The 14,140-nt window shown below is 40.0% G+C and overlaps 1 protein-coding gene across 9 annotated transcripts in view; it reads right to left on the bottom strand.

The window, feature by feature from the left end:
* Positions 1 to 14,140, bottom strand: part of LOC131693080 (potassium voltage-gated channel subfamily H member 6) — a 457,523-nt gene that overhangs the window by 222,760 nt on the left and 220,623 nt on the right. Inside the window, exon 1 of one of the 9 annotated variants that reach the window (XM_058980606.1) lies at positions 1,210 to 1,429. The exons of 7 other annotated variants lie outside the window; for them this stretch is intronic. The gene's annotated coding sequence lies outside the window, so the exon portion shown is untranslated. Of the gene's footprint in view, positions 1 to 1,132; positions 1,430 to 14,140 lie in introns of those variants that run through there. One more of the 9 variants, XM_058980604.1, reaches the window with a different exon arrangement.

Genomic DNA, 14,140 nt, shown 5'->3' on the forward strand with positions numbered 1-14,140 from the left:
GTGACAGCATGATAAACTCCGGCCTGCAAAAATATCCTTCCTTTAGCGGACATTTCTCACTCGGTGTATGTAGGTGTATAGGGCAATCCCCTTCCCGGCTGCCCTTCGATGCTTGGTCATGACTTGAAATCGAACGGGATGCTTTTGTGTTGTTTTTTCTTCTTCTTTACTTGCTTTGCACAATAAGCTGCAACTTTGGGCGCGTGTCAACCAACTTGTTTCGGCTGAGAGAGTGGTTTATGGATCGACCAGCCGTTACACGAAGGAAATATGCCAACTGCTGCTGCTATCGAAAATTATTCCAAATTTGGAATCCTGCTGCGACACTTTGTAGGGTGTTGTTATCCGAAGGGTGGAATGTACGAGTTTCTGCGATGTAGTTTGTGACAGCGGTATACGGCATTCCTGTAAGCATATCACTGCCAGCAGTTGCACTTCAGCCATCGGCAAGTTCGTTTATTTCCGAACCCGGTTGAACAACAACAAAATTTAATGACAACTATTTAATGAGTTTGGTAATAACACAGATTCTCGTTCTCCTTTGCTCTCATCTCATCTCTCACTTCGATTCGGCATCTTTCTCTTCTACAATCAATTGCGATAATGTGGATTGTAAAACATCATCATTTCAATAGGGACGCGAACGCTTCCCTCCTACGCTTCAACTTTTTCCGCCGAGCACATTTCGCACAAAATAGGTCAGGTGTTGAGCTCGAAGCAGCACTAAATATGTGCACGGAATATTCCAACGGAATGCAACCCGCTAGGTTATTCGAGTTTCACTAGAAAATACCAGTACTATTCCTGGTACCGGAGGGGGCAATAGTTTCGACAGTTGGCCCCCACCAGCACTATTCGGCTAATCACGTATTATATAATGTTGCTCTCTCCGGATGTTGACATTTTTGTCACACAATTATTGACATCGCGAAACTTTAACGAGCCAATCGTTGAGAGATTAATAACCGTTCGCACTGACAGCGACAAGTCGCAAACTACACAACAAATCCATCCGAAGAGTACAGGCAATAAATCAAATAATCACTTTAAAGGTGACAAAATAACGCCTACTAAGTCGACGACACTTGAGACTTTCGATTGAGCCTCGCGAGCACATGCATTCTTCACTTACTGCCTGAACTTGGTTTGGTTTCGTGAATTCCTTCCTACGTTCGAAACCTGCACAGAACGCACCAAAATTTTCCTCACCAATAACTTCACCAACCACAAGAAGGAGGCGGGTTTATCCTTTACTATTCCCCTGTTTGCTTCAATTTCTATTCAATCCCGGATGCGAGGGCTCCTGCGATAACCAACCGAGGCGATAGTCCTATTTGCACTGATTTGCCTGCCGTGCGAAATGATCATGATTTGCTCTCATTTCTTCCCGAGTTGCCCGCTGGCTTGCTAGTAGTCGTTCGCTGTGCCCAGTAGCCACTACGTACCGAGCGACGAAGAGCGACAGAAGAAAGGTTGTAACATCCACCCGCATAAAGCTTCCCTGACGGCTGCCAGAAATTAAAATATAGACATTCGCTCGCTGCCTTTGCCAGCCAACCCCAAAACAGGACGAATTACTCGCTGTAAAGCAACACCTACACACGCCGAACTACCACCACCCACCGACGACGCACGCAGTCGTGCGCTCGACCCATACATACGCCGGCACACGAACGCGATCCACGTCACCCACGACGGGAGCCACCATGGAAAAGAATGGTGCGGGCGATTGTATGTATGTATGTATGTAGTACATTCCACAGTTATCGCCTCCTGCTGGATATAAGCGTTGATATTGGGGACTCTACCCGAGCGAGAGAGAGCAAAGCGGAGACGAACGTGAGAAAAGCGGATCTCGGCCACCCACAAGTGAGAGACGAAAACATACAATAAAAAAAGTGGTAACGAAATGAATGTATGTTTCCTCGTACAAGTGCACCGTGGGTGATCCTTTTTGTTGTTACTACTGTCGTTGTTGGTGGCTGTTGCTCCGGGCGCACGGCGACGATGATGGACGATGATAATGACGCTGATGATTGTGGGGGAATGCTTCCCTCTTGTATCTGTTTGGCGGATAATGGCAAGGGTGATGTTCTTCTGCAATCGGGAGGGATTTTGGATTATTAGTAGATTGGTATTCGCTATGAAAATTTGATGGTGCTTGGGGAGATTAATTACCACACTATTCGACAATGTAGGGGCCACGATTTGCCATGCGTTCTGATTCTTACTGGCGCTTATTGTGAACGTGGAAGGACTATTTTGCGAATAGGTCAGATTTTAATAATTTTAGGTGCTCGAATCTACGATCCAGTTGAAAATGTAATGTAATCTATAGTCGAGTCAGCTGATGCACGATCGGGGGCGTGAAAATCCAACAATAAGCAATCCCAAAGATTATGGCATTTCGACTAATTGCGGCTGTGACCGATTGTTTTGTTTGTGTCAAGATATAGCACCATACTTAATTTGACAAACTTTTGCGATTGGTTGAGTCTACCATCTAGAGGCATTTGGCATCCAAGTATGAATGGCTGTTCGGCCATCTATGGGAGCTGTCCATCAATGTCAGCTTCTTTCTCCGAACAGCCTAGATAAGCCGTGTAGTGTCGGTAGTGGTTGTTTTAACCGGCTAAGAATTACACTACGGACTACCTGTTCCGGTGGTAACACCAAACAGGGAACCCCAATTCCATAGTGTCATGCGACCCGTGCTATGGGTAAAATTGTTGAGGGGGTTTAAAATATTTTCAATGGCGAACGGAGCCTGGGAAGAGCCGGGCGAACTCCCCAGTAACTGGCTGTGGTCCACTAGGAGGTTGACAACTCTATTATCTTTCTCCGGACAAAACCAACCTAGAGGCCGCGTGGCATCCTGCGGGTTGAAGTATGTCAGTTATGAAAATAACTGTCAAATTCATTCCCAAAGGTGGCCGCGTCACTTATGAGGAGGCAAAGAGCTTTAGACCGATCAGTCTGACCTCCTTCCTTCTCAAATCAGTGGAACGTTTAATCGACCACTACATTCAGGATGGTAGCTTGGGCGAGCACCCGCTGCATGCAATGCAACATGCATATCAGCGGGGGAAGTCTACTACCACCCTGTTACACAATGTTGTCTACAACATTGAAAAGGCTTTTTCACAAAAGCAATCAAGTTTAGGAGTTTTTCTCGATATTGAAGGTGCTTTTGACAACGTGTCTTTCGAATCCATTTTGGAAGCAGCACGAGATCATGGAGTACCTTCATATATCACGAACTGGATACACACAATGCTTAGCAACCGACATCTATGCTCATCGTTAAGACAAGTAGAGATGAGGAAACTGAGTGTCTGCGGATGTCCTCAAGGTGGTGTGCTGTCACCACTTCTATGGAACCTTGTCGCCGATAGCTTGTTGAGAAAACTAAATTAGCTTGGGTTTCCGACGTATGGTTTCGCCGATGGTTATCATATAATGATCACCGGTATTTGCATTAACATACTTTTTGATTTGATGCAACAAGCCTTATGTGTTGTTGAGCGGTGGTGTCTTCATGTTGGACTATCAGTTAATCCAAATAAAACCTCAATGGTGCTTTTCACGCAACGAAGGATTACAACCGGAGCTCGTCCATTGCAGTTTTTTGACTCTGAAATTATTGTCGAAGATCAAGTTAAGTACGTTGGGGTAATTCTCGACTCAAAACTTAATTGGACAGCTCACATCGATTTCAGGATCAAGAAAGCTTGCATGGCCTTTGGCCAATGTAGACGGGCTTTCGGCAAATCTTGGGGACTTAAACCCAAGTACATTCAGTGGATCTACACAACAATTGTTAGACCAATACTGGCATACGGGTGCCTTGTTTGGTGGCAGAAGGGAGAAGTCCTGACAATCCAATCAAAGTTAAACCATCTTCAGAGGATGGTCTTGATGGCGATGACTGGTGCGTTCTCGACAACACCTACTGCTGCTCTCGAGGCACTCTTGAACATAAAACCACTACACGTGTTTCTGAAACAAGAAGCACTTTCTTGTGCATACCGTCTTAAGGTTACTGGGCTCTGGAACAGTAACCCAATAAATCGTGTAACTAGCCACACAAGACTGTGGCCCCAAATGGTTACTTGGGATGAATATACACTTGCTCCCAGTGACCTTACACTCACATGTAGTTTTTCTTCTAAAACTTTCAATGTGAGAATTCCTCTTCGTGAGGAATGGCTGTCTGGCTGGATGGAGAGACAACTTGAAGAATACGTAGTTTGTTATACGGACGGTTCTTTGTTGGAGGGCCGAGCCGGTGCTGGTGTCTATTGTCATGAGATGAGATTAAACCAATCTCATTCGCTTGGTAGATACTGTACCGTATTTCAAGCAGAAATCTTTGCGATTCTGTGTGGCGTACAATCCGCACTTCAACAGGGAATTTGCGGTAAAAGAATCTATTTTTGCTCTGACAGTCAGGCTGCCCTGAAAGCACTTAGTTCGGCAGATTCGAGATCGAAATTAGTAATCGCATGTCGAACTCAAATCGAAGAACTTAGCATTTCAAATGCTATCTACCTTCTATGGGTACCCGGTCATTCCGGTATTACTGGAAATGAATGGCTAGAGCTGGCGCTGCGACTGATTTCGTTGGTCCAGAACCAGTTCTACCACTGTCAATAAGTTGGATAAAGCCCAAGATTCGCTCTTGGGCTGCATTCGCCCATTGGCGTAGCTTGCAAACTTGCGTTCAAACAAAGGCTTTTCTGCCGGATGTGAGTCCGAAAATGTCAAGAAATTTGTTGCATTTTTCCAAGCACAACTGCAGTATTCTGGTCAGGGCACTGACTGGACATTGCAAACTCAATTATCACATGGCTACTATTCAGCGCGCTGAGTATTATTCATGTGATCTTTGTGAATCCGATTACGGAACATCATATCATTTGATATGCAATTGCCCTGTATTAATGCAATTGCGCATCCGGATTTTTGGTTCTCCATACATAGATGAACCTATGTACAGAGAGCTGAAATTTAAGGATATGCTTTTGTTCCTAACCCAGTGTGGTAAAGAGCTATAGTTTTTTAGCCGTATTTGAATGACAATATCTCTTCGGGGGTGTTGTCGTTCTGTTATCTCAATATCCCCTCGGGGGTGTTGATATATCCGCTCACTGTTTGAGTAGAGGTTCTAAATCCCTCCGGGGGTTGGAAGTTTTATTCCTGCTGTTGTAGCACCTGCAGATCGTTCAGCATCACTCCGGGGGTGCAGAATGCTCTGTTTTAATTGTTCTGTGTCGTTGTTTTCCTTACCCCTAACCTTACCGCTTCCCCAATCCTTCCCATCAGGAAAATGATGAAAAGACGATTCTTGGCAAGGCACAAATCTCCGATCAACATGGGGAACGTGCCATTTGAGCCAGACGCTACTGATTCCTGATTCCTGGTTGAGTCTACCATCTAGAGGCATTTGGCATCCAAGTAGTTCAGAATTGTGTCGACAGGGGCGAGGTCGTCTTAAGACTAATCGGTGCCTATTTTATTTTGTTTAGATTTATGTTATGCAGTTATACAATAAGTAGGGGACGGTGGGGAGTTGTGAACATTGTTTTGTTTTCGGGGCATAACTACCATAAATATTGGTCAATTTTCAATATTAGACCTGGTATTTGTTAAGGACACCTTAATACATCCACAGGCTGAAGCAATTCAACAAAATCCTTGTCTTGTTTGAGATAGGATAGAATGCGTGAAATCCGTGGTGGGGAGTTGTGAACCATCGCAAAAAGTAGAAGAGATGGAATATTTTTGTGATTTATTTTTATTAGGGCTATAGAATATAAATTTTAAGATATTTCTAAACTAAAGATGAGATGGAAAAGTGATCTGATTCGCAATGAGTCCGTAACGGCATAATTCGCGCCAAGCCACTTCAATTCGCGGTTGTAACACGGGGAAATGAAAATTGTGGCAGAATCCTGTTCTTCGCATAAAATTGAACATTTTTATATCATAATATGTATGATTTATCACTGATTTTCGTATTATGATACTGTTCTATTTAAAAAAAATACTATAACCCATGAAATGTACGGTTCACAACTCCCCACTAATGGTGGTTCACAATTCCCCACTTTACATATCTTCGAAAAAACGTATCTTCATCTACTAAAGGTTCATCCAATTTTTTTGCCAATAAAAGCCAATTGGCCAAGGAATGGTTTGCACTAATTTATTTTGAAATCAGCTATATAACGAGACTCTACATTAGACTGCCCAGAAAAATTATGATTTTTTGAAAACTCAATCGGCTCACCCCTGAGTCGATTCCTAGTCCCACCAGGAGTAATTGCACCAAATTTGAAGCAAATCGGACAAGTCTAACTACCGGACCAACGTGCCTGAAGTTTGTATGGGATTTTTCAAAAATTTACATGGATAAAACTCACTAGTTCGTATTTTCGTCACTAGGTGGCACTATATGCATCGTATTATCACTATAAGTGAAAATAAGAAAGATAATTTAATTATCTACAACTTTGTCGAAAACTGCTAGTAAATCCGGCTTTGTTAAAAGAAGTTATTAAACTTTTAACGAAGTGATGCCTGAGTCAGTTTTGTATGGGGCCTAGCAGTGCATGGTTGTGTATCAGTACTCGAGTCCCGCTAACTATACATTTTTGTGAAATAAGGGTTAGATTTAGCTGGATAGTATGCTTACAAGAATTGTAGTAAATAATACGAGTTATGTTTTGGTTAAAAAAAATTAGTTCCACCTGTGACCGCATAGATGGCGCCACCACTAACTTTTCATAGAAGAGAGATAGAGTATCAAGATGTTGGGAAGAAATACTCAAAAATGCCTGTTCTACAACTTTGTAGAAGACACCAAGTTTCTATCTCTCTTCGTTGAAAAGTTAGTGTTGGCGCCCTCTATGAGGTAACATGTGGAACTAAAATTTTCTAATCAAAGCATGACTCGTATTATTTACTATAATTCTTCTGAACATACCATTGAGCTAAACCTAACGATTATTTCACAAAAATGTTTAGTTCGTGTGAATCGAGTCCTGATACACAACCATGCACTGTTAGGCCCCATGCAAAACTGACTCGGACATCACTTCGTTAAAAGTTTAATAACTTCTGCCAGATTTACTAGCAGTCTTCGACAAAGTTGTAGACAATTAAATTATCTTTCTCATTTTCACTTACAGTGATAATACGATGCATACAGTGCCACCTAGCGATGAAAATGCGCGCTAGTGGGTTTTCTCCATGTAAATTGTTGAAAAATCCCATACAAACTTCAGGCACGTTGGTCCGGTAGCACAGACTAACAGACATAACACTTAAAAACAAAGCTTCGACCGCTTTAACGGTCATTTTAAATATATTTGTAGTTGGGACTGTGGCCACATTTGAAATTATGGCGCCACTGCCATATGAACAAGCATACGGGGGATAGACCATTAGTGAAAAATTGCTCCCAAACCTGAGGGGTAACCTACCAGTAAATGAGTGTTTGGGACCGTGAATAAAAGGTGGAGCTAGTGTTCTGGGAAAATTTTCGGATCGAAATTTTTTCAGGGAATTCCCTTATAGTGTTATGTCTGTTAGTCTGTGCCGGTAGTTAGACTTATCCGATTTGCTTCAAATTTGGTGCAAGTACTCCTGGTGGGACTAGGAATCGACTCAGAGGTGGGCCGATAGGGGTCATTTTTTCCTGTCACTCTACTCTACATACTACAAATACAATTGAGTAAAAAAAACTTTTGGTAAAGGGCGAACACAAAATTATTGCGACACCGAAAATGTCATGCCAATTTTTTTATAATGTTTAAAATCAAACCAAAATTTTAGGATAGTTTTATACATATATTTACTTAAAAAATCAAAAGAAAAGCTAATCGATGGAGCCTTGAGTGTAAAATTGAACGCATTTTCGCTTGATGCCCTCCATCAAAGTCTTTACAGTGTCATCCGGTACCAGTTTCTCAGTTTTTTTTCCCATTTTCTTAACATGTCCTTCTCGTCTTTGACTGTCGTCTTGCTCTTCCGAAGTTCCCGCTTCATCATTGCCCAGTACTGCTCCACCGGGCGCAGCTCCGGACAGTTTGGCGGATTCATGTCCTTTGGAACAAAATGGACAGAATTGGCCTCATACCACTCCACTTTTAGAATAGTGGCATTTACTGTGCCCTTTGTCACGAAAGGCTCACTCCTCAGTCCGCAAGAGCAGATGGCCTGCCAAATGAGATATTTGGAAGCGAACTTCGACATTTTCTTCTTCTTAAATTTGTCGTCCACATAGAACTTGCTCTTGCCGGTGAAAAACTCCAACTCCGGAATTTGCTTAAAATCGGCTTTTATATACGTTTCGTCGTCCATCACACAGCAGCCATATTTTGTCAGCATCTTCTCGTAGAGCTTCCGTGCCCGAGTTTTAGCCGTCGATTGTTGCCGCTCATCGCGGTTTGGGAAGTTCTGTACCTTGTATGTATGTAGTCCCGCTCTCTTCTTTGCATTCTGGACGTAACTCTGCGACACACAGAGGAGTAACTAGAACAAATTCTTGGCCAAAAACCAAAATATTTTTTTTTTGGATTTTTTTGTTTCGTTATATTTTTTTAACATACCCAAGCAACCTACTGTATAACGTGGAAAAATTAGGAGTATATCAACAACTGTTAAAGAATTTTTGCATGTATGCCCAATGGTGATATTTTAAGGGATATTTTAATCGCTTTCGTTAGATATTCAGCAAAATCGCTTTCTAGTGATGATGACTGTATTAAATAAGACAATATTATTACAAACGTAGTTCAACACAACCATTTGTTTAACTTCAGCTTAAAACTAACGAAAGTAGACTTGCTGTGTATTGCACCAACTTCAAAAAATACCTTTTTTAAACATTTTATTTCAAATTTGAATGATAAAAAAGTTACATTATACGGCTAGATCCGGCAAAGTTGCAGAAGCAGTATTACAAAACAAGATTTCAGCTATACAAAAAATATTCGAACTCTTCCGATCTTGTCCGCTCCACCAATCCCAAGCGATTCAAAAATATTGAAATTTTTACTAATTTGAGGTACACCAAAATGCTGTAGGGCAACATATTGTGTTTGCCAAAATGTATCTCTATGAAAATATGCACAGGCGTCCCTTTTCTTCTCCCTTTCGCACTGATCAAATGTTTATGCAACTGGAAAAACAAATGTATTCACAAAGATCACCTCGAAATTACTAGTATTCGAAAGAATATAGAAAATTGGCCTCTGCACTGGTAGGTGGGTAGATGCCAAATTGTTCCAAAAACTAGTAATTGTGTATTTTTAGTTCATATTAAGGTATAATAACAACAATTGCAGCAGCAAATAATTTTGGCCAGGATTCGACCCCAATTACTCCTCTGTGCGACATGCCGGTCTTTTTAGCCAAATCACTACTTGAGACGTTGGGATTTGCTTCAATCATCCCCTTCACCTTTCCCTCCGTCTTTTTGTTCTCCGGTCCCGGTTTTCTTCGAGCTCCTTTGCCGTGGTCCAACGTCAACCGCTCCTGGAACCGCTTCAACACTCTGGAGACGGTTGAATGGTGAATGTTCAACATTTTTCCCAACTGCCGGTGCGACAGGTCAGGAAATTCCAGGTGTTTGGAAAGAATTTGTTCTCTCGACTCGCGTTGGTTCACCTCCATTTTCGTTGAATCGAAAAACACGACTTCGAGTTTGACAGCATGTAAACAATACACATCAATGAGAAAGTGTGCAAAATTTGGTTGATTTTTACCCAATGGTAAAAAGTTATGCCCTGTTGAATGTGTCGCAATAATTTCGTGTTCGCCCTTTAGTCTTTGCCATGTTATTTCAGAGGTCGCTCATGTTACGTGAATTAGATGCACGGTAGAAAACATCTTCGACGACTGTCATTTCAGCTGTTATCGTGAATCAGCTGTATTAGTTACGGCGTAGTTTATTGGGTCTTGCAAGATAAAACTCGAAATGCGATTGAAATCAGTTGACGTTTGATTTGGCGAAAAATAGCCGCAAAGACAGGTTAGGTGCATTTGGGTCCCTTGAAGGTAGAGTATGACGAACATGCGAATAAAATTGGCTATCATACTGCATGAAAATAGAGGGACTCCAAAACGTTTGGCTTACTTCAACTTTGTTAACCTTTTTTGGCGACGGAAGTGCAGAAATTAAATTGAAAAAAATCCTTGCTATCCGACACCATAAATCGCAAAAATCGAAGAATATATTTCGAATCATTTCGATACTGACTCTTTAATTTCGGAGAATTTTAAAGAGTTAGAAACAGATTACGAGATACTTCACCTGAAAAGCGATTTGAAAGAAGCGGAGCTTGAAAACTCAAATTCTTCGTCGCAATGCTCTACAAACCCGGCAAATGGAGTTAAGAAAAAAAATACGCTAACAATCGACATAATTTAATGAGTTTTACATTGAATTCTGATCTTTTATAATCACAGCGACGCACTGCTTCTCCACCGGTGCATGAAAGCCACCTTTTCGATGGTGATTTGTCTGATGGATCGAACGCTCAGGTTGGTGACGATGCGATTCTAAGATTCAGTGCAACGGTTTACGAGAAAAAAAAATTCAAAAGCCAAAAAACATTTCACAGATGTGGAGATGTTGCTGTCACTGGGGACACATCTGATGAAATTATGCGAAAAATCTGGGAGTTTTGCGTGAAGTTTATCCATCGGCCCATTGTTTTCTCGGAGATCCCAAATATTAAGCCTGAGATTTCGTGGGATGATGCACAACCTGAGTTTACTGATCGAGATAAATGTTTCACGATAAAACTAGCAAACGGAGCTTTCGTCCTTCGAAAGTAGACAACAGTATGTTACAAAGTTGGCTAACAAAAGAAGCAACAGTGGTAGTCTTCAAATATTCGGATTCAGTAACAAATTTACAGCAATGGAACATGGTGGAAAGTCAGATGATTCGACCTTTGGCAAGAGATCGTGCAGGTGCGGAATCGATCGCTTCAGTGAACTTAATGAAAGATGAGCTTAAGGCTCGACATGGAAAATACCTGTGCGCTGATGATGTGATCTGGGGATGCTGGGCGAGTTAGATTTGTAGTAAGCCACAAGAAACACGTAACGATTTCCAAAATCAAATGCCACTGGAGCATCTCATTAGCTTATTTACTTCTGTTCCGGTGCATAGTGATACATTACTCAATAAGGCAATGATTGATTTTCAAGTGGCAAACGCCGTTAACAACGCTTATAGTAGAATATTTGAAGCTTTTTATTAGGTATTTGTTGTTGTGTGCCGAGTTGTCTGTTGTGTATTTTATCGCCGAGCTTTGATCGTGAATTTTTGCCTGCAAAACGTTTGTTTATGCAATTTATGTGTTGTGATTCGCTTTATAAAGTGACTATAATCTGCTGGATATTGACTATTTTCCCGGGGTGCAACGAATTGACGATCGAAACGCATTTATAATTTGCCATCGAAGTAAAAAATCGCCTTCATCATCTTCCATTACCACTACAAGGTAACAAAACCAAACTAATCTAAGCGTCATCGACCCATACAACTGAGAGATGACTTGCAACAAGTGTTCGTCCAAACTTATGCTAGGTTGTAATATTGTAACATGCCGTGGTTTCTATACGAATGTATATCACGCCGAGTGCGTCGCGCTCACTGCTTCAGAGGTAGCCAGCTTCGATAAACAGCACAATTTCGATAACTCAACAAATATAAGAGATAAAAATAAATTTGTATAACAAAAATTGTGTATTTTCTTTTGCCAAACAAAATCTTAGAACATTTTGAAATTCTAAAAAATCACCCAGAAAAGTTATATTGAAGAAAGTGATTTTCAGAAGTGTATCATAGAAAACTCCACAAATGTGTATTAAAATCAAAAGATAGATACATAGTCTCTTCAGCAAAGTTGTTTATTATTATATTCCCTACAACTTTGCTGAATACAGTTTTTTATTATTTTCATAAATGACCAAACAAAAATTTGCTTCTCAGCTTTAGCGGGATTAATCACCAAACTAATACTTTAATAAGATGGGGAATATTTTATAGACAAACTTTGCTGAAGACACTATAGCTCAAAAATCGTTTTTTCGTGGTCAAAACAATTTCGATCACGTTTTTGCCTATTTGGAGACACTGTGCGCTGGTGGAGGAAAAAAATCAGCGAGAGCTGGTAAAAAGTTCATTGAAGCTGCCAAATGTAAGTCCAAAAAGGTTAAAAAGACTAAAAAGTGAAGAGTGGATTTTATTTTCCATACCTATATACGAAAAAACGATTTTTTTTAATTGAAAATTTTCCACTGATACATTTGACGTGTTTAACTTATTTTACCAAACTCGACCAACCTACCCAAGGCCGATTTTCCTTTCCGCATTTGTTTGCTAATAACTTTTTCCCTGATTTTTTTTCGAAGAATGAAAAAAAATACATATGTGCTCAAGGGTTGTATCTTCATGACAGCGCAAACCGGTTTTTAAACAGTCTAACCAGAATGAGTACAGAAATTCCGAAAGCAAAACTCGGCCAACCATCCCCGGTCTACCCTACAATAGGAACGGTAACTTAACATGATCGATAACGAGAATAACACTTTCCAAAAGTAGGAGTAAATTTATTAAAAATGACGGTTACCGTTCGACTCTAGCAGAACCTGATAAACTTTTGGTAGCATTTGATTTTTGTTGTATTACCAATTACATGAGTAGGTAAAATAAATGTTCTAGAACAGTAATTTATGGTCAATATCACATCATTTCCAAACCGCCGATTTCGGAAGTTAGTATCTTCGAAGAATTTTACAACGTCAAACGCCACATTCCCTTATAAAATAATTTTGGTGTTGAATCCTCCAAGATGTATTTATGGAGAATTTACTCTTCAAACAAATCTGGTTCGAAACTAAATGTCTTCAGCAAAGTTTTAGAAAGTGCTTTTCAAATCCCTCTTGTTTAAAAACATGTGCTCAGGGTATCGAAATATTTCAGGCTATTTGTGATAGAAAATCTTTGAAATAAGTTCTTATAATATTACTGTATGTGATCAATCTCTTCTACTCTTCATAAAAAAATACATTTTATCCATGGTTTGAGTTTGGTGAATTCATAATAGAAAGTTATTTTGAAAAAACAGATTTAAGAACATTTCGTAAATATTACTTTATAACTCGATATACTCCTTACATGTAGTATTCATAGCTTCTACAAAGTTGTTCCAAATGATAGTCTCAACAAATTTGCTAACGAAGCGAAGACTGTTACTATTTGTTTTTGAAGAAATAATTCTCCATAATTACATCCTGACGAAATTAATTAGACAAATCATTATATCAGAAGATGCGCTGTTTTACAACAAAGATGACGATTTCGGGTTTATGTTATGGATTTTCACTAAACCCCAACCAAACCGAACTTCTGGCAACGCCGCTGACTCCAAGTAAGTAGAAACTGTGTCGTTTTACACAAGAAATTTCTTCGAATGCTGCCTCTCTAATATAATACAGTGAAAACCCGATTTTATCAGTCCTCAATTTTGTCAGCCTCATGTGAAAATATATGTGTGGGGCTCTAGCAGACGAAAAGGGCTTAATACGAGGAAATCCTTCCTTGAGTACCGTAAACCGGGGTGACATTGATCACTTTTCGAAGTAATCATTACATATTTTTAGACGCAACACATTTTTTTCAAGTTTAATATTTTTAAACCATGTTCTGATGTATGGAGAACAAGATTTGATGGTTTTACCTAAAATTGTTCGTTTCAAAAATGATTTCAAGTTGAAGTCTGTTTTCGTGTTCCGGGGTGACTTTGATAACCTGCATGTTCACCCACATTAAGTTATTGATGTCAATATTTTTCATTCCAATGATTGTACTAATTCTGGAAGGATACTCATTGTTAAATAGATGTTAATTAGTATTAAACAAAGTATTTCAATGTACTGTAAAATTCGAGTAACCAAAATTCGTATATTCCTTTAAAACTACTAAAATTGGTTTGTTTCAGTGTTTTATCAATGTACAAAAAGTGTCATCCATTTTAACACGTTGGAATATTGAACAATAAAAAAAATGTTGCGAATTTTAACTTAAAATAATTTGAAATAATTGCCAACCAGTTTC

The sequence above is a fragment of the Topomyia yanbarensis genome, chromosome 3 (genome assembly GCF_030247195.1).
Source record: "Topomyia yanbarensis strain Yona2022 chromosome 3, ASM3024719v1, whole genome shotgun sequence".
NCBI lineage: Eukaryota > Metazoa > Arthropoda > Insecta > Diptera > Culicidae > Topomyia > Topomyia yanbarensis.